This window comes from Eptatretus burgeri, chromosome 16, assembly GCF_056783735.1.
Source record: "Eptatretus burgeri isolate ZD-2024b chromosome 16, Ebu_testis_v1, whole genome shotgun sequence".
NCBI classification, from domain to species: Eukaryota; Metazoa; Chordata; class Myxini; order Myxiniformes; family Myxinidae; genus Eptatretus; species Eptatretus burgeri.
In genome coordinates, this window is record NC_140976.1 from 29,721,341 (window position 1) to 29,746,320 (window position 24,980).

General features: G+C 44.2%; 1 pseudogene across 1 annotated transcript in view; it reads left to right on the top strand.

Moving 5' to 3' along the window:
• The window catches only part of LOC147010799 (uncharacterized), a 44,722-nt pseudogene extending 20,240 nt beyond the window's left edge, over positions 1 to 24,482 (top strand). Inside the window, exons 2-3 of the transcript XR_015052103.1 lie at positions 18,425 to 18,542; positions 23,108 to 24,482. The product of XR_015052103.1 is annotated as an uncharacterized LOC147010799 (transcript). The remainder of the gene's footprint in view (positions 1 to 18,424; positions 18,543 to 23,107) is intronic.
• Positions 24,483 to 24,980: the final 498 nt, after the last annotated feature.

Here is a 24,980-nt window from a genome sequence, read left to right on the forward strand (position 1 = left end):
ACCCACTCCGTGGGTAGCCCTTCACAGGGTAGCTCACTGGATGACAGGATTGGAGCAAAGCCTTCGGGACCCCCCACTCTTCGATGATGGAAGGAAAAACAGAAGGTAACCCTCCCGGGTTGGATTGTGGAAGTGTGTGTTGGGATGGTGTTGAGGTGTGCTGTCTATTGAATGGATATTTAGCCGGACGTCTTGTCTGCTGGAATTGGTTTGCAGATGTAAAGATTCTTATGGTGTCCTCGAAGAAGACACACACACACACACACACACACACACACACACACACACACACACACACACACACACACACACACACACACACACACACACACACCCACACACACACACACGAGCATTTAAAGGCCATTTTCCCCGCTAAAGCGGGGGTTAGCCTTGCAGGCCCCATGACAATCTTCTCCACTTTACCCTGTTTTCTGCATCTCCCCTTCTTAATCCCCTTGCCCACATTTCCTCTTCCACCACATTTAGCCAAGTTTTTCTCGGTCTTCCCCGTCCTCTACTTCCGACGACACTCATTTCCAACACTCCTCTCACCCAGTCACTTTCATCCTTCCTCAACACATGACCCAACCATCTCAACCTGTTTCTCTTCATAACCTCCATCACAGACTCTATTCCCATCATCTTCCGCAAGTCATCATTTGTCTTCCTCTCTCTCAACGATACTCCACACATCCACCGAACCATTCGCATTTCCACCCTTTCCAGCCTTTGTTGCTGCTCCATGTTCAGTACCCATGTCTCACTCCCATAAATCATCGTACTCCTCACACATGAAGCATACACCTTTCCCTTCAGCCTCAACGACACTCCCCTCTTTGTCAGCACGCCACTCAGTTCCCGAAACTTCTTCCATGCACATCTCACTCTAGCAACCGTCGAAGAGTCTGATCCACCTTCTCCATTCAGCATGTCTCCGAGATAGCAAAATGTTTTCACCCCTTCCAGCTTCACACCATCTCCGAGATTCAACTCAACAATTCCTTCATCTGCTGCTCCCTCGATGCACACCTTACACTTGAATGTAGCTGCCACACCGGTTAATGACCCTCTCACCCCACTACATTTTCGATGAACCCATTCAGCACACATTGTACACCGAGTGGAGTTCACTCCGACACCCTTCCTGCACACAGCACATGGCCATTTCCCAGTCCTTTCCACCTCACCACATGCTTTACCACTTGCCATCACCTTCGTCTTTCCGATATTCACCTTCAAACCTTTTGCCTCCATACATTCCTTCCACTTGTTCATCTTCTCCTTCAGTCCATCCCTACTCTCTGCAATCAACACCAGATCATCTGCATACAGCAGCTCCCACGGTAAACCCTCCTTTACCCTCCGAGCCAGCACCTCCATCACAACTACAAATAGAAGTGGACTTAGTACCGACCCCTGGTGCACTCCTACCCTCACCTCAAACTCACCACTGTTCCCATCCTTCGTCCTTACAGCTGTGCGTGCTCTCTCGTACATGGCCATCACTACTCTGATCAACCATTCCTCCACTCCTAACTTCCTCAATGCCCATGTCATTACTTCGCGTGGGACCCTATCAAATGCTTTCTCCAGATCAACAAACCCAAAAAACAACTTCTTCCTCTTCTCCATGTACTTCTCCTGCAACTGCCTTACAATAAAAATTGCATCTGTCATTCCTCTTCCTGGCATAAATCCAAACTGCATTTCGTCAATCTTTACCTTCTTCCTTATCCTCTTCTCCAACACCCTTTCCAATACCTTCATTCCATGCTCCAATAACTTTATTGCTCTATAGGAGCCACAGTCCAGAGGGTCACCTTTCCCCTTGTACAGAGGGACGAGGGTACTCAGTTCCCAATCCACTGGAATGCGGCCTTCTTTCACCACCAGATTACAGATCTCTGTCATTCTCTTCACACCCCAACTTCCCGCTGCCTTCAACATATCTCCCACAACTCCCGTCGGCCCTCCTGCTTTTCTACTCTTCATTGCTCTTATAGCTTCCTCAACTTCCTTCTCAGTTATCTTCTCTGCTGGTCCTAAAACTGGGTTACTCTCGATGTTTCTATCCCATTCATTTTCTACATTCAACAGCCTTTCCATATATCTCTTCCATCTTCCTTTAATTCCATCTGAATCCACAACAATTTGTCCCACTTCATCCTTCAAGCAACTCACCCCCGTCACATCAAATCTCTCTCTCGCTATCTGCTTTGCGATCCTGAATACCGCTCTCTTACCCTCCTCCGAATCCAAGCGTTCTCCAAACATTTTCCTATGGGCCTCCTGCGCCTTTGCAACCTCTTTCTTTGCAGCCTTCTTGGCTTCCTTATAACTTTCATGTGCAGCCTCTTCTTCCACCGTATCCTTTGCCTTTTGCCATTCCTTGAACTTCTTCCTCTTCTCTTCAATCGTCTTTCCAACTTCATCATCCCACCACCATGTTTCCGAGTGCCTCGGTGGTCCTTTTGTCCATCCACATACCTCACCAACGGCTCCCAATAGACTATCTTTCATTGACATCCAACCACTTTCAAGTTCAACCACATCATCTTCAACCATACTCAGCCTCTCTCTTAATGCTTCCTTCACTGTCGCCTCTTTCAACCTCCACACCTTCATCCTCGGTTGGTACTTCACCCGCCGAATTCTCCGCGCACCTTTCACCCTTGTATCGCAGACAACCAGGTGGTGCTGCGAAACAGTCTCCTCCCCTGGGATCACCTTTGTGTCCCGGAGGTTTCCCCTATCTCGCCGACGCACCATCAGGTAGTCAATGGTTGTCGTCAACCCACCTGACGTGTATGTAATAAGCTTATTATTCGCTTTCTGGAATTGAGTATTACAGAGCAACAAATCAGCTCCATCAGAAAACTCCAAGATCCTTTCACCTTCTCCATTTCTCACACCATATCCATAACCCCCATCGACTCCCTCAAAACCGTCTGGACTTCTTCCCACATGTCCATTCAAGTCTCCTCCAACCACAACAACTTCCTCATCTTTCACATTTTCCATCAACTTCTCCATCGCACACCAGAACATGTTCTTCTCTTCATCGCTTCGACCGACCTGCGGGGCATATCCCGAGATGACGTTCACCAAGAGATTTCCGATCACAATTCTCACCATCATCAACCTTTCACTCACTCTAGTCACACTCACTACACTGTCTTCAAACTCCTCAGAAAACATAACACCAACACCATGCACGCCTTCCGGGCACCCTTACCACATAAACTTGTACTTCTGCCCCTGCCTTCCCTTCACCATTCTCACACCACTTCCCTTCCACCGTGTCTCCTGCACACAACATATGTCCACTCTTCTTCTGACCAATGTTTCAACCACTTCTCCAGATCTCCCTGTCATTGTCCCTACATTCCATGTACCAAACCTCAGAAACCGATCTCCACGTGGGGCATCAGACGATTGGTCATCATAAATGGAAAAATTTCCTCCCTTGCTTCGATCGGGTTCCCCACCTTGAGTTTTAACGAGAGGGGGTGAGGACCCCCACGGGGTACTTCGGGCTGTACCCTGCCCATCAGTTGTACTCATCATGGTTTCCTTTTGAGGCGATGTTTTTATGGCCGGATGCCCTTCCTGACGCCAACCCTTTTAGTCGCCTTTTACGACACGCAGGGATACGGTGTACCTATTCTGACCGGGGTACACACCGGTCTGTCCTCGAAGAAGAGTGGATGAGATATCACCAGCACACTAAACAGTTCCCAAATTCCTGCAACTTTCAGTCGAATGTCAGGATTGGTTAATAAGTTCTTGCAATGCTTGGACTAACCCCCCCCCCTTCGGACAACCGCACAAGATAATGGGATATATTTGGGCCATTAACGAAGTAAAAGTAGAGAGAACAACAAGCTCAAATGAGCTAAGATCCTCGTCCTCTTAATGATGACGTCATAAAAACGAATATGACGTCATTGTGATGTATCAGGTTTGCGATAAATTATCTGTGCTAATGCCCGGCTTGATTCCCGCAAACAAAATTCAAACAGCTTGCCCAGTTTCGGAGATAATGGTATAGGCGATTTCCATTAGCGGCGATATTATGACGTCAACTTTTTTTCTAGGAAGAATTTCCAAAATCGGAGATGGTTACTGCCTGCGCGTGGGCTTTCTGCATATACATGGCAAGTTTCACGAAGATCCAATGAAAACTCTGGGTTGTGAAACAAAAAATGTCAAAAAATAGGAATGACATCATAAGAATTAATATGACGTCATAGTGATGTATCATATGTGCGGTAATTCATCTCTGCTAATGCCCTGTTCGATTCCCGCAAACAGAATTCAAAAAGCTTGCCTAGTTTCGGAGATAATTTTTTAGGCGATTTCCATTTGCGGAGATATTTTGACGTCATAACTTTTTTTCTAGGAGGAATTTTCAAAATCGGAGATGGTTACTGTCTGCGCAGGGTATTTTTACATATATATGCCAAGTTTCAGGAAGTTTCGATGAAAACTGTAGGCTGTGAAACAAAAAGTCCACAAGAAGAAGATGAAGAACAACAACGTGAGTAAGACTTAGAGATCCTCCACGAGGACCTAAAATTTTCAACCAGAACAATCGTCGATCTGATCCAGTGATATCTTTCTTGTATAAATGAAAGCATTTGGTCACATGAAAAAATAACAAATTTAAAACCAAGCGAGATATTTGCAATCACAAAGCGATCGCTAAGGGTAAGCCTCCCCCAATCGGGGGAAGCGTCCCCTTGGTGATCACCTGCAATTTATCCTTGGCTTGTGATCCAATGATGGCTGTATTTTTGTTTGAGCCCCAATATGACCTTGACCTTCAAAATTTAGGGCTAGAGTGTAAATTAAGAAAACATGTCTCCATCTACAACCTATCCATAAAACTCAGAGGAAAATTATTCAAGTTATGATCAAAAAGGTGTTTGTTTATAATTTGATCACAATCTGAAAAAGTAGGTCAAGGACACGAATCAAATGTCAGGTGCACAACTTCAGTCCAGGTACACTAACTATTATGATGCAAGAGCCTCTTGGAAGACCAAGCACTCTTTGAGATTCTGCATTGATAAATTGAGGAATGACAAAAAATGGGGGTTTTTTTCAGACTTTTATTTGACCTTTAACCTAGAGGGGTATGATGAAAATTAAGTGTAAATGCGCATTGCTCTAAGTGATCTAGAGAGGCCAATTTCGGTATGATCAGACGATTTTCGTTGAGCTTTAGTGAAAAATGTTAAAATGTGTATAATTGGGTCATGACCTTAAAATTAGGTCAACCCGACATACTTTTTATTTTCATTTTTTGATGCAAAATTTCATTCCGAAATCCCCAGCCGGCTCTGTGACACAGCTCGGACATTGGCAGAAAAAGGGGGAAAAAAACACCTAAATGGTGGTTTAGTACTCCTTGGGATGTAAAACCTTGACTTTAACCCTGATGGGCATGATTTAAATTCAGCATAAATACACCTTGCTCTGAGCTATCTATCTAGAGAGGGCAATTTCGTTCCAGAGAAGGCAACAAACCTTGGTTGTGGTGTGGTGAAAAATGTTAAAATGTCTATAATTAGGTCATGATCGTAAACGAGGTCAAGGTCAAAAAGATGTCAACCCCGCATACATTCTATTCACATTATTGATGCAAATTTTCAATTTGAAACTCCCTGCCAGCTCCAAGATACAGTTGGGAAATTGAGTGTTGAGAGTGCAGGAAGAAAAGAAAATTATTCTGAATGGTGGTTTAGTATTCTGAGGGACGAAGAAATTCTGTGGTACCATTAAAAATAGGGGCGATATCCCTGGGCGCTCACCTGCTAGAATAATGATACTGAGGAGGAGTCAACGTGGGATGGAATCAGCAAAATGTACCAAGGAATCAATGTTATAGCAAGTACTTATTTCAGCAAGCAACCCCCCTCCCTCCCCAGTAAACCACCTTAGACCCCTTTTGACCTCAAAAACAATCGCCTTCTTCCTTATGACAAACTTCACCATATGGTGAAGGTACACCAAACAAACTTTGGTGCATCACGGGTGATGAAGGTTGTCATCAAGTTTCATTAAAATTGTGTGTGTGGTTTCAGACAAGAAAGCAAATACATATTTGGCAGGGAAGCCCTCCCCCCCTCCCCCGCCACAGTAGACCTCCTTGGACCTCAATTTTTTTTAATCGCGTGATCAAACTTTGGTACATCACGGGTGATGAAGGTTGTGGTCAAGTTTCATCAAAAATGTGTGTGTGGTTTCGGAGAAGAAAGCAAATACATATTTTGTGAGGAAACCCCCCCTCGTAGACCTACCTCGACCCGATTTTTTTTTTAATGTTGTGAACAAACTTTAGTAAATCGTGGGTGATGAAAGCGGTGGTCATGTTTCATTGGAATTGTATATGTACATTAGTTTCTGAGAAGAAAGCAAATACCTCTTTTGGGGAGACAACTCCTGGAGATTCGCTCCATTAAACCCCTCAGAACCCAATTTTGTTTTTTTAATGCCATGAACAAACTTTGGTACAACACGTGTGATAAAGGTTGTTGTCAAGTTTTTGCAAAATCATATGAGTAGTTTCAGAGAAGAAGTTGCAAGTGTTTGTGGAAGGACAGTCGGACGGACTGACTGACTGACGACGCACCGTCCCATTAGCTCCTCGGAACTATGTTCCAGGTGAGCTAAAAATTGTGAGCGCTAATTGTAGAAACAAACCCTACAATAGCAATAAGCCTTCCCCTATAAGCTTAACTCGGTGGTGTAATGGTTGGAGGATGGTTACAGCCTCTGCTTTGAGTCTGAGAGGTCAGCTGTTTAAACCCTGGCAGAGAATACCAGTCTTTTAAAATGGTATGTGCTGCTTCCTTCCTTGGCGTTCAGCATTTTAAAGGATAAAGGAATGGATAATCTTATAAATTATGGCACAGACCTGGCGGTCAAAAGACACAAATGGGGAAGATGGGAACACACAAACTTGTGATACAAAGTGAAACTAATACCCCACTAGTGGGCATGAAAATACCGGACACTCCAGAACAAAGGTGAAATGCAGATGAGGACTTGGGTGGACACGAGCTTGTATTGTCAATGGTTATGGCACTCTGTACAGGGATGTGTGGTACAGGATGAACATGACGCCGAGCGATGGCAATGATGAGGTCAGAAGATGAAGAGACGACTCCACTGTCCTGAGAGGCTGCCCAGGCTTACATGCTCTCACACAAACTTCTCCCAGAACCTTCTACCAAGGGACCGCCTTCCTTAAAGAAAATGGCTCTCTGTCATTGGCTGTCACTGCGAGTGAGCAGTGTCGCTCTGCTCAGGACATAGCATATAATATATACCCGAAGGGTGAGTAAACTGCTAGTTTGTGATATTACCATAAAAGGGCTGACAAGATAGCTTTGAGGTATGAATGCTCACCTTTGAGCTGTCGAGCCAAGGTTTGAATCTCAACCAAGCTATAAACTCTCACCCTGGTGTGATGTGATGCATCAGTATGTGTGCCATCCTGATGGATATCAAACCGGGTGCCCCCATCTGCTAGCATGAGTTGGTGGATGTTAAATATCTCATGGGAGAAGAACTGGCCCTTGCTGTTGCATATCAGAGGAGTACTTTTGCAAAGACTCAGGCAGTTGTTACGAGCATCCTGACTAAATGCCAAATTCCTGCTTTAACCGAAAGGGTGCCCTGCATCAGCAGCAAAGCTGTGCTCCCAGGAATAATGCAAACCCGCATCCACGTGTTGTGTATGAAATTATATTATAATTGCCATGGAAATGTGGGAGAAATAGTGGGGGTTCCGAAGATATTGAGGTTCGTTTTTGTTTTAAGTAGTGTGAAAGATGTCTGCTTGTATTGATGTGCTGGATCATGGGGAACTCACGAGCCCTAAAGGAAGACGTCTCCACTTCTGTCCTGGTGATTAAAACTCCCTCCGATTCGACTTTTCTTTGATCAATCGCAACTGTGCACCAGAATCTCACTTGCCGGTTACCAGTGGCCTCACACGGTCACCTCTGATCTTTAAATGAAAGTGCCAGTTCCTCTACCTCTTTCTCTGTAAACTTAACATTAGAGGGTAGGACTATGGACACCTGCCTTGGTGTGAGAACCCAAGAGAGCACCAGAGCAGTCTGATCAGTCTTGCATGTTACTTCAGTGACATTGAGAGAAGGGGGGTTATCATGAACCTGCATGGTTCCCTGGGTGAACAAAGCGCTATGTGTCAGAATTGGGCAGCCATCATGAGAAACTGTATCCCAACTTGGCCTTTACACAAATATATTTTCACCCATTCTTCTACAAAATTTACTTTGGTATTTTGCTTCCTCCACCTAAATTCTACCCTTTTCCCCCTCCTGTTTATGGGCATAGATATGGCCAGGTGTATACCCAAAGCCCCCTCTTCCTGTTTGTGGGCATAGATATGGCCAGGTGTTAGGCACCGTTTTCTTGTTTAGAGAGTTTGACGTTATGTCTCGTCTTTGTTGGGCTTTGCACAGACTTCTTGCAACACAGGGTAAAAGTGTTAAGGTTATTTATTGCTGTCTCATCGATGATTATTCCTGTTGTATCAAATGTTCATGTTAAAATCATACATTGTAGAGGCATCTTGGCATTGCCAGTATTTTCCATACAGGCAAAAACTTTTCCCACACACTTATAACAGACAATGTTGCATGGTGATTGAGGCCTCAGGCCTTGTTTCCAGCATAGACTCCACTCCTGTAGTTTGGGCAGAGCATCCTGGATATATGATCAAGTCAGGTGAGGAATGGGAGCATGCGCCAGAGCAGCGCGTCGCTGCATCCACTTTCTGCTGGTACTCCAAGGGCCTCCGTCTAGCCATCCCCCAGGCAGATGCCAGGCCCATCCCCATCTCCTTGAGATGCCGATCAACCTGCTGCAAGCACAAGGCACGTAGTTGGCCCATTGGCCTCCTCCACTCACGAGACTCACACACTGAGAAAATCTGCTGAACAGGATTAGCATCAGGAAAACGAGCCACATGTCCATACAGCCGCAGCTGACGCTCACGGACTATGCAGGTAACAAATCTCATTTTAGTCTCTCTCTGCAACCGCTCGTTGGACACAAAGTCCGACCAGCGATAGCCAAGGATTCTCCGAAGAGACCTGGTACCAAAGGAAATAAGTCTCCGTCTCAGATCCTTGGTCAGAGTCCAGTTCTCACATCCATAGAGCAAGAATGGAAGCACCAAGGACCTGAAGACTCAGACTTTCGTCCTCCTGCACAGGTACCCGCAGCGCCACACCACATTATCCAGTGAATCCATGACTCCCCAGGCCTGACCCAGACGTCTATTGACCTCTGACTCACAGCCAGCAGAGACATGAATATCACTGCCAAGGTAAGTGAATCTCTCCACGACCTCAACATCCTCACCACAAACAGGCACAGACAGGACAGCAGCATCCAAGATGTCAATGAAAGCCTGAATCTTCGTTTTGACCCAGGAAACCCGTAATCCCAGCGGCTCCGACTCCTCATTCAGCACCTCGAGGGCCCCCAAAAGGATATCTAAAGTCTCCGCAAAGATGACTGCATCATCTGAGAAATCAAGGTCAGAGATCTTGACATTCACAAACGATGCACCACAGCTTCATCACTCCGACATCCTCCCCAGAATCCAGTCCATACAAGTGCTGAAAAGTTTGGGGGCCAGTACACACCCCTAACGAACTCCTTTAACAACTGGAAATAAATCACCACATCTCACAGCACTCTCAGTACCAGAGTAGAGTTCAGACATCAGATCGATCAGTTTTGGTGGCACCCCACGAAGACCAAGAATCCTCCAGAGGACATCCCGATTCACCGAATCGAACGCTTTACAGAGATCAACATAGGCTGCAAGCAGCCCCTGCTGAAAATCTCGTCTGCGTTCGGTGAGGACCTGAAGAGCAAGGATACGGTCAATCGTTGACCTCTTTGATGTAAAGCCTGACTGCTCTGGACGCTGGTGCTCAAGCAGATGGTGGCGAACCCTATCAAGAATTATCCGAGAAAAGACCTTGCCCGGCACTGAGAGCAGCGTCACCCCTCGGTAGTTGTTGCAGTCTTGGCGATCACCCTTCCCTTTCCAGAGAGGAACAACAAGGCCCCTCTTCCAATCAGTTGGGATGATGCCTGTGTCCCAGGCAGAGCACAAAACTGCATGCAATGACACAAGTGCAGCATTTCCACCAGCCGGAGAAGTTCAGCATGGATGCCACAGATCCCTGAAGCTTTTCCCCATTTCAACCGGTTCACAGCAGCCCGTGTTTCCACAAGCGAAGGTGGACCACAGTTGATTGGAGGGTCAGCAACAGGGATTGTAACACCCCTGATGTCCATCTCGACAGCTGGTGGATCAGCCTGGTACAACCACTCAAAGTAACCGGCCCAGCGGGCCTTCACTTCAGACTCCTCTGTCAAGAGCCTACCACTCTCTTCTCTAACTGCAATGCTCCGAGGGATGGGCTTGGATGAACGCAATGCGCGAATTCCCCTGTAAGCGGGACGAGAATCAGCTGACCATCGGTGATGCTCTACCCCTTCACAGATTCCTCGCACATAGGCCTCCTTGTCCACCCTTAGCACACATACAGTTTTACGCCTCAGCTCCCTGAACAGCTCAGCTCTGCCATTCAGCCTGGCCCTGCTACTCTTGTCAATGGTATCCAGTGTCCCTTAAGAGACAAAATTCTTCTTTGCCCTGCGGTGAGTTCCAAGACATCCACCGGCAACATCAAGGACGGTGGTCTTGAAGGCGCTCCACAACTCTTCAGGACCTCCCAAAGTACCCAGTCCCCCCAAATTTCCACTCAACTTGGTAGCAAACTTCTCAGCTGCCCTCTCATCCTTGAGCTTGCCAACATCCAGCTTCAGCTGGGATGGTACCATTCTCCCAGATTTAAGGTGCAGCTTCAGAGTTGCTACAACAAGCCGGTGGTCAGTATTGAGGAACTGAGCACTCTGGTAGACCCTGCAGTTCTGGATCATCCTCCAGCGACCATCAACGAGCACATGGTCAATCTCCTTTGCCACACAGCCAGCATTGGAATACCAAGTCCAGCGATGAGCTTGTGGGCGCTGAAACCATGAACCGGTCACCCTAAGTCCATGACTTCTTGCAAAGTGAAGAAACTTAGTGCTATTCAGGTTCATAGTTCCTGACCCATGGGGACCAACACACGTCTCATAACCATCCCCATCAGTTCCAGTCGATGCATTGAAATCCCCCGAGACTAGAAGTGTATCTCGTCTGGGGCACTGATCAACCACAGACTCGAGCGTGGCGTAGAATGTGTCCTTCATGGTGAGACCACTCGCCTCAGTCGGAGCATAAACAGAGACCAGGGGAAAGACACCAAAGGAGTGACGAATCCTTAGTCTCATAATACGCTCGTTGACCGGTGTTACCTCAATTATCATTGGAGTCAGCTTATTCGACACAGATACAGCAACTCCTTGGGTATGGTAAGCATCAGGGCGACCAGACCAATAGTAGGTGTAACCACCCACCATTATCTCGCCGCAATCCGGTCTCTGAACCTCAGAGAGAGCTGCAATACCGATGTCCAAACGCTTGAGCTCAGATGATAACAGAGACAGGTGATCATCCTCTCTTTGGGATAGGACATTCCAGGCACCCACCCGAAGGGACCGCCTCAGGTTAACCCAAAGAGACCGAAGGGACCGCCTCAGGTTAACCCAAAGAGACCGCCGTCTGGTGGACAACACCTCAGCCCCACTCTGACACAATCTCCCGCAATCTGAGCCGGGAATGTTACCCCGTGGTTTTCCTCCTATTATCAAAGATTGGGGGTCCCGAAGGCTTTTCCCCAATCCTGTCATCCGGTGAGCTGCCCTGCGAAGGGAAGCTGCACAGGAGGTACTCCCACGGAGTGGGTTTTCAGATTTCTTTGCATTTTTGTGTTTTGCAGAATGAAGGGTTTTACGGTGGCTGGAATGCAAATCCTGCCACCAACCTCCTCATAAGAAGTAACCCAACTGCAGGAGGATGTCTGCAGACACAGTTGGGCACTAGATATGGATGGCCGTTGGCTCACAAGGAGCTCCCCCACCCTTTGACAGGTTTTGTTTTTAATCCTGCTGGGTGTCCATATCCAAACACCCTCCTCACCAAAAAACCTGGTGGGGGAGACGGTTTAGTCGCCGACAACCCAACCATGGAACAGGTTTCTACAGGTTTACATGATACTTGTAGCAAGTCACAGGTCTAATCTGGCCTGACCTGACAAGAATATGATGGAATTTATTTTCTAAGCCTCCCCCTGTAGCATAGAGGAAAGCTGATTGCTGTTGTGGGGTTTGTTTCTGCAGTTAGCACCCACAATTTTAATGGTACTTCAGAGTTTCTTCGGCCCCTAAGGGAACGAAACTACCACTTAGAAAATAGTTTTTTTTCTTCCTGCCCTCTCAACACTCCCAATTTCCGAGTTATATTTCAGAGCCCTCTGAGACTTTGGGAACGAAATTTTGCATCAATAATGCGAATAGAAAGTACACGGGGTTGAATTTTTTTGACCTTGACCTAATTTTTAAGGTCATGATCTAATTATGGAGATTTTACCATTTTTCATCATAACTCAACTCAGGTTTTATGGATAGATTGTAGATGGGAACACATTTTCTTTATTTACACTATCTCGAAATGTTGAAGGTCAAGGTCATATGGTGGTCCATCATTGGATTATCCAAAAATATGGCCATCATTGGATCATGGGCCAAGGATAAGTCATAAGCGATTGCCAAGGGTAAGTCTCCCCCGACTGGAAAAAACTGCATACTTTGTGATGGCAGATATCTCGTTATTAGTCCTCTACCGGTTTCACTGGAGCGGAGTGTAGGTTTGACCTCCATCCGTCTGGTCCATCACACCTGTGGTTTTTCACACATACCCTTTAACATATTCAACTGAAAGATATACCCTGTGTGCACGATATCTCATAAAGTTGTGGACAGATTCGGATGAAATTTGGTGAGAACGTTGGGTGTGTGATAAGGACGAAATCATTAGATTTTTGAGAAGATCCGACTACGAGAAATTTTATCAGCGATTCTTCACTATTGAGAGATGGGGCCAAAAATGAGATGTGGCACGATATCTCAAAAAGTTGTGAACGGATTCGGACGAAACTTGGAGCACATGTTGGGTGCGTGACCACGAAAAACTGGTTAGGTTTTGGTGCAGATCCGAATACAGATAAGAATACGAGAATTTTTTTAATTTTCAAAGTGATTCTTCACCTTTGAGAGATTGGGCCAAAAATGATATGTAGCATGGTATATGTTCTCGTGGATCAGGCATTGCATTGCACTGAGTTCCCTTCTAGTTATGGATTAGACCATAGTTTAACTTTTCACCTTCCGTCACCCAGCTTTGCCAGGTGGCTCGATTCGATAAAAAAAAAATGTATCGATCAAAAATGAAACGTCAATTTAAAGCTAATAATTTAACATATTTGCAAAAGTAAGCGACCCAACAATGAATGATCATTTAATTGTCTTGCACATTTCCAAAAAAGTTTAATGTCAATTGATACAAGCATTATGAGATATAGCTCGATTAGTTATCACAAAATCGAGCTTTGGGTTCAACAGGATAACAAACTTGGAATCGACCAAACAAATTAGGCTAAGCACATGTTGGGTAATAAGTTTGGCTAATAAGTTTGCATCTCCCTGAAAGTTTTACTGAGATTGTTGCAACCATTGCATACATGGGTGTTTGAATTAAAAGTACGTCGAGCGCTGTGCTTGCCCTACTATAGTCAGCCCCACTCTTCCAACCCTCACACAAAACTCCCCAGAGTGAATGTTTAAGTTTATAAATTGTCAAATTTAATTGATATGGTGGAGAAAGAGTGCCGTTTTGAAGGTCCGAATGGCCTCCTCCAACGTCCAGTATCCTCCTCGTTGAACGTTTTGAATGCCCATCCCTATGATATAAGGTGTCAGGTGTCAACATTTTTTCCTTTGGTGGTTGTAGCACTCAGGGTTTGTGGTTGCAGTCATGGTCGCAGAAATATTTGCCCTTGTGGAAAAAGCATTCCATGTTCTGTAAGACAATTGCAATAATAATAAGTTGGAAGTTTTTTTTTCTTCTGATTAAGTCAAGTTAAACACAGAGTACACTCTAAATCATGACACCGTTCATGATGTTTGTGAGAAAGTTATAAAACTTTACGTTACCGCACTTCATTTGCTAATATCATACAATGTATACACATGAAGTGAAGCCAGCTCCATCAGTTCTCGTCTTGTTAGATGCAGAAGTTTGACCCAAGTTATGTAAGTATAATCATAATTATAATATAATGCAGTTCAAACTTGAAGAGCACTCGGTAGAGCTCATACCTCCGCCACGTGATGCCTGATCCACGAAAACATATCGGGCCCAATACATTTTTAAATTAAATAATTCTCTTATCCAGATCCGGATTCGGATCTTCACCTAAGTCGAATCAATTTGTCCTGGTCACACACCCAACCTGTCCACCAAGTTTCATCCGAATCCGTCCACAACATTTTGAGATATACTGTACACAATCAAACAGACAAACAAACAAACAGACAGAAATGGGTGAAAACATAATCTCCTTCACCTTCGGTGGAGGAGGTAACATTGATTGCTGTTACATCGACAGCAATGGCGTGGTAGTTGGTATTCGAGGTCGTGGATGGTATACAGACTAGCAATTGAATAAATGACACCGTGGACGCAAGTCGTTAAGGGTACACTCTCGAAAGGCCAGTTCATCTCGACGGACACGCTAGGCACGCCAACTATGGGCAGGTGCCAGAGATAGCCCAGCAATTGGGACCATCAGAGTATGAAGTTGGCTTGCTCCATTCCACATCATAGGCGAGAATGCGACAAGCACTTTGAATCCCTCTTGCTGTCAATCCCATAATCTCATGGTCCTTTCTACCTTTGGTTGTATGTTTCTTCAGGTCAAATCCAGAAAACATGCTTTATTATTAGATTAGAAATGAGAACAATTATTTTTTTCTTTTTTCAGCATGCCAGACTGGAGTGTGTTCCGTCAGCAAACAGCTTGCTTACCTCTTGCCAAGCAGGTTGCTTGATTCGAAGCGCTCAAGCAAGTACAGTAACGGAACGGAGGTGGTCTCCATGGAAATTAGAAACAGTGCTGCCATGGTGCTCAAACAAATGCTTTCTTGGACGTTCGGTTTCAGTTTTACTTGATCCTCTTGTGAGAACTTCCCGAAACAAATTTATTATCCTGCGCTCATGGAGCGAAAAGCGGCGTTAAGTGATCGGTAGTACGTCGTACGTGTGTGCATTTTGTTAAGTGTAAACTGAAAACCGTTCAGTGGAGGAAAGTGAAACTTTACATGTCACATGACCATGTGAAATAGCGGTCACTCTTTTCAGGTCAACATAGGCCAATTTTCTAAAAATCCTCAATTTTCATCCGATTGACCAGGAATTTGAAGAAGATTTTCATATCAGCTTACTGAATTCAACCATCAATTATTTTTGAAGTCAAAATGTCAACATAGGCCTAATTTCTAAAATTAAGAGATAGGGTTAAAAACTATATATATATATATATGTATGTATGTATATGTATATATATATATATATATATATATATATATATATATATATATATATATATATATATATATACATATATATATATATACATATATATATATATATATATATATATATATATATATATATATATATATATACAATATCCAAATCTGTTCATTATATGATAAGCTACTAGTGTGCCAAATTTGGGGCTTTCCTCACAAAATGCACAATTGTTATGCTATATTTAGCTAAGTTGCCCCACTATATCTGCTCTAGCGTAATATCTTTCCTATCTACCTTCCTGTTGTTGAGCAACTTTTGAAATTAATTTTTGATTTTCCTTGAATCTCCTTGCTCTTTCATTTGCTTTCATTTTCTGTATTTATTTCTTGAAAAATTGCCTTTAGTATCTCATCTTGTTTAACCACAATATATTTATCTTTTCCAGTCGTGTGCTTCATCTAATCCTCAAATTGCCTTTTACTACATAATGTTAAACAATTGTCTCTCCAAAAATTATTTGTGTCTATTGACTTGAGCTCGAATAAAATAAAAGTACGAGCATTATTTCTTATCGAGCGACGAGGGATTTGAAAGTATGATTGGCCAAGATGAAAACAAATAGAAGAAGAATGTCGCCCTCTGGTGTAGTAGCTATCCATAACCGTTTGGTTTCCCTCGTTCACACAATCATCAAATATAATAAGGTTCTTTTTTTAATTCATCCAAATCTTGGGGTGAATGTATATCATCCGTATTATCACAAAGAATACAACATAATGAAGGAGTAGTTTTGTTTTTACATTTTTGAGGATGACAAAATGAAGTGAGGCACAAAGCACCACTTTCTTTCGATGGAACAGTTTCTCTGTATGCAACTTTAACACTGGGACTGAAATTCGTTTCTCAGCTTCTACTGGACGAAATCGGCTGCAACTTTCAGAAGTAAATCCTTTATACGTCGAGGTAATATGTTCCAAATTTCAACAAAGTCCATTTCCGCATTCTTGAGTTTTTAATGAAAAACCTCGAAATTAGCAATGGTGTCTGTCAGTCCGTCCGTCTGTCTGCCCGAAATGTGGTGGTGCTCATATCTCAAAGGCTATACATTGAAACGAGCTGAACCTTGGAATATACATTGAACGATACATCCAGTTAATGGCTTTCAAAACAACTTCCACCTAAGTGCCATCGATTTTGTTTTCTGCTAGTTTTCGTTCAGAGGGGAGACCCCCAAAAAGTTGTACGCGGAAAAATTTTGACTCCGGTAGGAAAATATGAAATGCGAGGGTTCCTAACGTATGAACTGTTGGAAGAAAGTTTGTGAAATTTTTAATATGAATAGAGGGACACTTGCTTAAGACTTTGAACTTACCCACAGCCACATAATTAGGGACAAAGTAAAAATTATAGGCACACCGTAAAAGTGAAGAAAACTGGCTGAAACATGAAATGCCGGATGTAAAACGGAGAAACCACTCTATATATTGTAATATATTCCAAGCTTTCTCTGGGTCTGTTAGTGCTCAAGCAAGCACTCCAACAAAACGGAGTGCTTGGCACTGCTTAACAGCTTGGTGTGAGTTGAGAGAAAAGAAGACTAAGAGGAAGAAGGCAGCCAGTCTTTTTCTTTTCCTCTGTGGAAAGCCATGCGTCCTTCGTGGCAAGAGCAGCTTCAGAGTGAAAAGCTGTGTTGTATAAAGGACTTGACCACATCATAAAGCTGAGTTAGAAAAAGATGTACCCTTGTTCACATAATCCTCAGTGAAGGATTTGCATTATTCGACTGTGCTTGACCACCAGTAACATCCCTCCTCCCCCCTGGTGTAGTAAGGGAATACCTGGAACAGCATACGCATGCATTTTAGGTGACCGGGCTTTAATTAAATCAGCACAAATATTCAGACAAACACGTTGCTCAGTCACCTCTGTGTGCCTGCACGGTGTGACCTACATGGGGGGGGGGGGGATGTATTGATCTCCCGGTCAACGAGGACCTCCAGAGCCAATAATTAGTACCCTGAGCTTCTCCTTCTCCCCCCCCCCAATTGTGGTGGGGAGTGGGAGGAGGGGTTGTAACACAAGACAAGACCATGACGCAATGCAACTCCAGCCAAGCACAGTCACTGATCTCGTGGGATGTGTCAAGTGACGTCACCTTCCAGAGCACTCGGTAACAGCGATGCAATCTTTATGATGTCACTTTCTCTCCAAAGTCAGCAGGGCAACACAGAACTTTTGAAAAGTTGCAATTTGCCCAAAAATGCTCAGTGCGCATGTGCAGAAACCCCAGGAAACTGTCGAGTTTGGGGCATAATAAAATATATTGTGTGTTCTGGATAAGGATTGTTTCCTGAAACGGCTCCCAAAGCTTCTAAAATAAGTCAAAAATACTTGGAAAAGCACCTGAGAGAAAGAGCTGCTCCTCTGCACAACGTAAGAATTGGAGAACTTCCTCAGCTCACTGAACGGGCAGCTGCTGGTCGTACAAACTGTCCACCGTGTGGCTCGGTGCAAGGCCCGAGTGGACGGACGTGTGCTATATAAACCCCTGATGGATTGCTACCAGGAAATGGACTGTGTCTCTATTAGGTGCTTCTTAACACTGATGGGAAGGACATATCTGGGACTTATGAATTTACAGGATAAGTTTAAAATTACATTCACTATTCATCATGTTGGGAGGTGGGAGCGATGGGAGCTTTGAGGGCAGTTATCAATATGTTGTTTGTTTGGCTCCAGGGCCACAAGAGAAACTATACTCGATTTTTGCATCTATTGATAAAGGTTGAAGTGTGTGGGTGTGTGTGTTGTTATCTCCAGATGCTGGTTTAAGGAGGAGGTCCTCCCAGGTCACGAAGTATCCACCTCCATTTCGGAAAGAGGGGTCACGATTGATGGACCAAGCTGTGAAGTTTTGTTGTTACCTCCATCACCGAAGGTGAAGGAGGTTGTGTTTTCACCCCTTTCTGTCTGTTTGTTACTTATGAAATCTAAAGATTTCATAAGTATATTGATGACTTCCGTCCTCTGTTTGTTTGTTTGTGTGTTTGTGTGTGTGTTTGTTTGTAGGCATGATAACTCGAGAACGGAAGAAGCTACCAATGTCAAATTACACCACGTGATTCAGGAGGCTGATGGCTAGTGCTGATTAGATTTTGGTCAAAATCAGTCAAAGGTCACGGTGAGGTCAAATATTCGATTTTTGATGGTTTGGTACAGAATCATCGTAGAAACTTCTGGTTTGTGTCGTTACCTTTTCTGGAGACAGCTTTTATTAGACAAGGTCAGAGGTAAAGTTGACGATTTCGTAAGTACCAGTCTATGACTGCTTGTTTGTTTGTTTGTGTAGAGGATATCTCAAAAAGTTGTCGACGGATCCAGATTAAATTTTGTGGGCAGGTTGGGTGTGTGACGAGGACGAACTGATTAAACTTTGGCAAGGATCCGGATCCGACGACTAGAATTTTTAAAGTGATTCTTCACCGTCGAGAGTTAGGGCCAAAATGATATATAGCACGATATCTCAGAAAGTTGTGGACAGATTCAGACAAAACTTGGTGGACATGTTGGGTGTCTCACAAGGAAGAAATGTTTCAATTTTTGGTGAAGATCCAAATCCGGATGCGGATCTTCTAAGTTTTTTTTAAGTGATTCTTCACCATTGAGAGATAGGGCTAAACCGATATATAGCACGATATCTCAAAAATTTGTGGACAGATTGGAATGAAACTTGGTGCACAGGTTAACCTCGACTCGTTTAATCATGCGAAGCGACCTTAAACAACTGAATCTGTTTTAGTATCGCGAATGTGGCACTCGATTCCTTGCACACAATTTAAAAATCCCAATCTGAATGACAGAAACATATTTGTTTTTGAAACAACGCAATGTGTACACCAACTTCAATATAACTTGCACACCTATTGTGCACAGCCGTACACATCCCAAACAGGTAGTACTGAAAAAATTGTCTTACCTTTGGGAATCAGCAGGTGTCGCAGGAGTTCGCTCCGTTCGGCCTCTCCATTTCTTGTATTCTGATATTTCCATGAGTCCAACTTGCATTCAGCAACAGAACAATTATGGTTAACCATTTTGAAATTGCCACTCTTTCTATTAAATACTGAAAATTATGTTTAAAAGATGAGTTGAATTACTGATTTTGCGCTAGCAACGGCAGGTTAAAAGTGCACAGTGAGCCGAGCCGAACTGAGTCAGTGTTTTCATACACAGCACATGAGCAAAAGGACTCATTTGGCATTCATACGTCATTTCGAAAGTTGGGTATTCATGCCAGTCATCTCATCTTCTTGTGATATGCATCGCAGTTCATGAGCGAACTATTATTAATTTAATCCCTCTTCTTTCAAATTGATGGTATTATAACATGGTTTTGAAACCCCCTCCCTCTGGTAGGGGTTTGTTGTTAAACCACTTTGCACTATTCCACCTGTACAGGTGAAAAATTGCAAGTGGTCTTTCCACAATCATGAGGGTGGTAGGGGTGGACAGGGAGTTTTTTTTCATCCCCATGAAATGACTCTGGGTACCTGACTACATGTGCAAAATTTGTTGGAGATCTCCCAAGCTGCTTTCGAATCTTAAGGTTCAGACCTACTCAGGTATGTAGAGAGAATTGGCGAATTTTAGTGTGATGGATGAAATTTGAATAATCGTAATATTGTTATGGATTTGGAAGCCATTTACACACAGACAACAGTCCCTAAACTTAGTTATCTCGAGAAGTATGTGTTTATAGATAGGGTCCCATACCTGTGTCTAATGGGAATTACATGTGTGCGCTGCCGAGTTTCTTTTAACAACAACACCTTCACCTCGCTTCCTCACACCGATGCATTGGACCACGTACGTGGGTGGAGATTTCCATCGCTGCAGATCGAGACTCTGCCCAGGAAGGCAGGGGCGTGCCCCTTGGGCAATCACGCACAGAAGGCGGCTTTCCCACGACACTTCGGCCAATGAGGGTTGACATTCCATCAGAGGGCGGCTTTCCCACGACACTTCGGCCAATGAGGGTTGACATTCCTTCAGTGGGTGGCTTTCCCACGACACTTCAGCCAATCAGGATTGACATTCCTTCAGACAGCGCCTCAGACGGCGATTTGCTCACCCCGGAGGGAAAAAGGAATAAAAAGAAACCCCAGGCTGGGTAAAGCAGAAGAGGGTCGAGGTGGTGGAGGTCATCGTGGTGGTAAAAGAAGGATTGTGGTCGTCGTCGTGGTGGTCATCATCATCGTGTTGCGGGTTCGAGTCCCGCCGAGATGGATCATCGTCGCCTCTGATCTTCTCCTTGGCCTTGGTCGATTGGTGCGTGGCTGGTTGGAGAGTGCGGTACCTGGTGCTTGGAGCGGCATCGTGTTGCGGGTTCGAGTCCCGCCGAACCGGATCGTCGAAGACCACATGAAGTGGACATGTCCAAGCACAGGCTCTGGTCTCCAGCTCACCTGTCCTCGAGCTGGAGGCCTTCAATAAAGACCATTGGGGTCCATTTTTGTGTGTGTGCATCTGTGTGTGTGCTCGTTTATAAGTAGGAATTGTTAAGTGCTTTTGCTGTACATTATTTGCATTCTTTATAGTCTGTTTAACTCTGCTCTTGTGTGTTCCCTCCCCCCTATTGTAAATAAATATCAATTTGTTGAATGTTTCAGCTCGACTTTGTCCTTTCCTTCATTGGTTTAGCACGGTGCGTGTTGGGGAATTAAAAAGGCTGTTGCTGCCGTAGTTGTACATTTGGACCTACGGGGCCTCGGTAACCATCCGCTCGGGTTCCGCACGGGTCGAGCACGCATACGGCTCGTCCCGTACGAGTGCCGTCGAGGGTGTGAATCCTTGGTAGCTCGCCACATGGGCCTCTAGGTATTTTGAAGTTTGGCAAATAACCCTGTGCCCACGGGATTGATTTATTGACGATTCACGGTCCTGTAAGGGACCCATACCTTTCGGAGTTTTCCGAAAGGTACGATCTCGATTCCAGGTGTTCGGTGGTCGACCCTACTGCTCCACCCAGCGGTCGTGCTCACCACCGACGCCTGGCTCCACAACAATATATTGGCAAAACTGTTGCTTTTGCACCTTGCAATTGTTTGAGGGTTCGCCTTCGGCAGTCCATAAGAACATCTTGGTAAACAGTTTATTCGGTTGATCTCACTTTTCATTTTTCAATTTTGCTCTCATTCATGAAAGAAAGAAAGACAGACACACAATGAAAGTGTGAATGAAAATATCAAAAAAAACTAGAAGGGCACTTGGTAGAGTGGATGCCTCCACCATGTAATGCCTGATCCAGTCGAACATATCGGGACCAATACATTCTTGAGATATCGTGCTATATATATCGGTTTAGCCCGATCTCTCAATCGTGAAGAATCACTTTAAAAATCATCGGATCCGGATCCGGATCTTCACCAAAATTGAAGCAATTCGTCATGGTTCCACACCCAACATATCCACCAAGTTTGGTCCGAATCCATCCACAACTTTTTGAGATATCCTGCCCACAAACAAACAGACAGAGAGGGGTGAGAACATAACCTCCTTCACCTTCGGTGGTGGAGGTAACAAGCCAAGCAAGCAATAACCATCCGGAGAAGATAGCTCAGACATGGCAGACTCACCTTTGAGCCATCTCGTCTGGGTTCAATTCCCATCGCGATGGGAGCAAACTATGAGCGAACTGTCACTGATGTTCAGCACCACATGGAGCACCATCGCTTCGGAGGGGACGTCAAGCAGTCTCCTTAGTCGAGCAGGTGTGACAGATGACGCAGTACCTTTGCAAAAGAGCAGGCCATTGTGTGCCGGTGCCTTTGCCAAACTCCGAATTCCTGTCATGATCACAACTGGCAAAGCAATGGCAAACAACCCATTGTCTTCCCTGCTTGGGTGGTAAGGGAATAGTGGGGGGGAGGCCTATGTGCTCGATTTGGAGTTCGTGTGCAGTTCATGTTAATTTTGCGCAACCACCATAAACGTATTCTATTGGGTCCGACTAATCGGAAAAACGATGTCGCCATTTTTTCTGTTGACCTTGAGTGACCTTTCCTCAAGGTCAAAGGTCAAGCGTCATTACAGTGACCATTCTTCGTTCAAAGTATATCGACCTTGGTACCAAAATCTGCCAAATTTCACAAGGAACATTGAATATGCCATTTGTTTTGTCATTTGACCTCTCAGATGTTTTTCAATATACAAATTAATTATGTAAATGACCTCATTAGAGATAAAAAAAATATATATATGCATAATTAGCATATAGTCTTCACCATAAAGCCCATTACATATATTATGTTTGTTCTTTTCAGAGACTTTCCAGTCAATTTCCATGATTTTCCAGGCCTGGAAACTGAAACTGAAATTCCATGACTTTTCCAGGATTTTCCAGGCCGTGGGAACCCTGTACACATTAATTATTTGACTTGTTTCAGTTATATGATCGATTTGCCCTTGCCCCAATAATTATTTTTTAATATTTGTCTGTTACAGAAACGTGAATCATCCGGACATCAGCTTGAAGATGGAATTTCAGAGACCTGACAGTCCCTTCCAACGCCAAAAGACCACGGCAGGAGACCAATTTCAAAGTCTGCATAGTATGTCAAAGGACTGCCAGTGATGGACTTGTAACAGAGCCAGAATCTGAATCATATTCAAGATTTTTGAGTTTCGTTCACAAACGTGGGCAGTATGGAGATGGTGAATTCCCCGAGATTAGCCGCAGATTGGAAAAAGTTACAGACACATACTTGGAAGCCAACAAAGCAAAATGGCACCGCAAATGCTACAGTGAGACGTGTCACACCGGTCACCTTGAACGCACTAGAAAGCGTTATGAGAAGGCATGTCAACAGCAAGAAAGTCTGCAACTTCAGAAATAAACGTGGTCGCCCTAGCTGCTCTAGTGCGAGTAATCAAAACGAACAAGCAGTAGCTGCTTCTAACCAAACTGACACTCTACGTTTCACACGGTCTGCAACCCCAACATACAATAAGGAGTTGTGCTTCTTTTGTCCAGAAGATAACAGTCAAGAATTACACGAGGTTTCCTCATTCAATGTCGGGGAGCAAATACGGAAAGCTGTTGAACAGAGTGCCTGATGAGACATGGAAAGTGCAACTAAGTGCTGCTATCAATGTGGACGATGTTCGTGCTGTTGACGTGAAGTATCACCTGGCATGTTGGGTGAAGCATGTTCAGCGAGCACCAAAACGAGACAGCCAGGACAGGCAACGGCCAGCAGAAGCCACAAATGTTGGTGCAATTGCATCAGATATTGAGTTTCTTAGCCCGTTCAAAAGCCTTCTCGCAGATTGTACGGAGCTCAACATGTCGGAACTGCACAGCACGTACTGCAGCATTCTTGAAACACATGGTGTGAACATACTACCGCAAGCACGTGATGTGAAGCAAAAAGTATCCTCCAATATAGACGATGTTCACTTCAAGAGGCCAAAATCCCGCAGGAAGTCAGAGCTGGTTTTTTCCCCACAGCAGTGCATGATGCCGCCATAGAAGATGCAATGGCAAAGAATACTGATCGTAAAATACCCCAACTGTTTCATAGTGCTTCGATTCGAAGAGAAGCTACAGCTGATGAGGTCAAGAAACCATGGGAATTTGATGGAGAGTTGACAATTGATGATGCAGAAAAGCATGTGCCCAAAGCCCGAAATTCCTTCATCTGTTGGCTACTGCAAGGGTCAGCCAGGAGCATTCACACAGCAGTACGTTCAGCCAGCGTTCACCAAGATGTCCTAGTCACTAGTCAAAACATCATGCACTCCTACAAGTCAAAACGCCAAGTCGAGTCCAAATTTGTGATGAACTACTAACAATTAACATTATCTTGAGACTGGATGTGCTGGATATATATATATATATATATATATATATATATATATATATATATATATATATATATATATGTATATGTATATGTATATATGTATATATATGTATATATATATATATATATATATATATATATATATATATATATATATATATATATATATATATATATATATATTGTTGTGGTTGAGGAAATTCACAAACCACCATTCAGGTCCCGTAGGTGAGATATCTCTGTAAGTACATGTGTAGTTAGCCCCAAACCCGTTGTTTAGAGGGAATAAATGTGATTCATTCGGGCTGCGACCCTTTAAGATAGCCGTTTTTCTGTTCTATCTCTATTTTGAACCAACCACGTCTCAACCGCCATCACACAACAACCACCAACCGCAACTCCGCTTCACAACAACAACGCCAACAGCCACGACCTTTACCTTCACAGCACACCATCCCGCAACCATCGCATCACCGCCATTCCAAGCGTCACAGTGGCCAGGGACCTCCACT